The 2,231-nt window shown below is 40.0% G+C and overlaps 1 protein-coding gene across 1 annotated transcript in view; it reads left to right on the top strand.

Annotated features, from left to right (window-relative positions):
- The window catches only part of LOC119425764 (serine incorporator 2), a 56,175-nt gene that overhangs the window by 7,984 nt on the left and 45,960 nt on the right, over window positions 1-2,231 (top strand). The gene's annotated exons all lie outside the window — the stretch shown is intronic.

The raw sequence follows: 2,231 nt of genomic DNA, 5'->3' as shown, positions 1-2,231 counted from the left end.
GACCTGGCACCTGCTCACAGTGCCAAAACCACTGGTAAATGGTTTACTGACCATGGTATTACTGTGCTCAATTGGCCTGCCAACTCTCCTGACCTGAACCCCATAGAGAACCTGTGGGATATTGTGAAGAGAAAGTTGAGAGACGCAAGACCCAACACTCTGGATGAGCTTAAGGCCGCTATCGAAGCATCCTGGGCCTCCATAACACCTCAGCAGTGCCACAGGCTGATTGTCTCCATGCCACGCCGCATTGAAGCAGTCATTCATGCAAAAGGATTTCCGACCAAGTATTGAGTGCATAACTGAACATGATTATTTGAAGGTTGGCGTTTTTTGTATTAAAAACACTTGTCTTTCATTGGTGGGATGAAATATGCTAATTTTTTGGGACAGGCATTTTGTGTTTTCATGAGCTGTATGCCATAATCATCAGTATTAAATCAATTAAAGACCTGAAATATATCAGTTGGTGTGCAATGAATCTGAAATATATGAAAGTTTCATTTTTATCATTACATTATGGAAAATAATGACCTTTATCACAAAATGCTAATTTTTTGAGAAGGACCTGTATATTACTTAGTGAACGAATCCATTCCACTTGATTAATAGGAGAATATTCAACCAATAAAAGTCCACTCCAGGTTTTCCTGGTTGCCTACATCTCTCCAGCAGCCTGCAATGTTTCTCCTCTGTGTCTCCTGCTGCCTCGGCACAACGCTCACAGGTGGTGGAGGTGGAGATACCTCTGTGTTTATCGCTTGCCAGCTTAGCTAGCTTAGTGCAGGCAGTTATTGACCGGGGTGGCGGAGTTTGATCACAAACATATATACGGTTACTATATTATACTATGGTTAGGAGGATGTTTGAGAGAACTGGAGTGTTGTGTCTGTAGCATCTTAGCTAAGCAGTAACTGTCACGCTGTAAGACACAGCAAGTGTAAGACGCTATGCGTTAAGGTACATTAAAGTTGAAATGTCTTGCACCTTATTGTCCTCAAGCTTCCTGAGAAAAATCATTTAGATGAGACGTGTTGAACACAAGTAAAAAAGTCTAGTGGTGACGTGGCTCAATGAGGCTAGCCTGTACAAACCAGCCAGTCAAAGCAGATGGCTTCTTGTCCTGAGCCTGGTTCTGCTGGAGGTTTCTTCCTTTTAAAAGGGAGTTTTTCCTTTCCACTATTCCCATTGCGCTTGCTCAGGATGGGAAACTGCAACAAAGCCAAGATTCAACTTGTCTGCTGGCTTCCTTAGATAGAGAACTTGACTAATTTGCGTTTCTATGTATGTGAATGTTCTTATAAAGTGCCCTGAGACAACTTTATTGTGATTTGGCGCTATATAATCTCAATCTACCCAGTGGAGTTACCACCTGAGTTATGGCCAAACCCCACTGCAGCCTCTCCTCTAAAGGGTATAACAAACTAAGCCTAACACTTGAGTATTACCCAGAGTAATTTTAGGTTAGTTCAACTTCAGCCGGGGTTGGATCGTCGTCCACAGGGATACTCACATTAACGGTCGTTCACCTTCATTGTAGAATGGCTATTCTTTAGGGCTGCAACTAACGATTATTTCAATAATCGATTCATTGGCCGATTATTTTTTTGATTAATCAATGAATCAGCAAAAAAAACAACGTTTTAATTTCCACCCCTTTATTCCAAAATTGAACATTTGACTGGCATAGCAATTGGCACAAAAAACAGGTTGCTATTTGACTATTCTGTTAGTAAAATATTGAATAATAAAAAATAAAAGTTAGTCAAATAGCTTAAAAAATAAATGTACACAAAAATATATACAAATGTATGCTTTATACCTGCACAATATGTAGCTACTTTGTAAAATGTGTCCTTGAGGGAAGAGTGTAACCTGGATTAAAAGTGTGGATTATTGTAACATGGATTAAAAGTGTGGATCATTGTAGTGAAGCCTTCGTCTTCAACCATCGACAGAAGCCTCATGTCAGTGACGATCATTTAAGAATGCTTTCAGTGAAGACAGCTGCTGCTGTAGTGTCCATGATGTCCGTCCATCATAAAGGCTGTCATTGTTTGTTGTTGTTTTCTTGAATGAGAGCGTTTATACGTATTATAACATAATTTACAGCAACTCAATATATACCTTGTTTCACTTACAGTGTTAGGTTCAGGCAAAAGTAGCTAAAAGAGCAATTAAACGCACACACACACACACACACACACACACACACACACACACACACACAC

The sequence above is a fragment of the Nematolebias whitei genome, chromosome 19 (assembly GCF_014905685.2).
Source record: "Nematolebias whitei isolate Nwh7 chromosome 19, NemWhi1, whole genome shotgun sequence".
Taxonomy (NCBI): domain Eukaryota; kingdom Metazoa; phylum Chordata; class Actinopteri; order Cyprinodontiformes; family Rivulidae; genus Nematolebias; species Nematolebias whitei.
The sequence above is the reverse complement of the archived record's forward strand: the minus strand, read 5'-3'. Positions and strand labels throughout refer to the sequence as shown.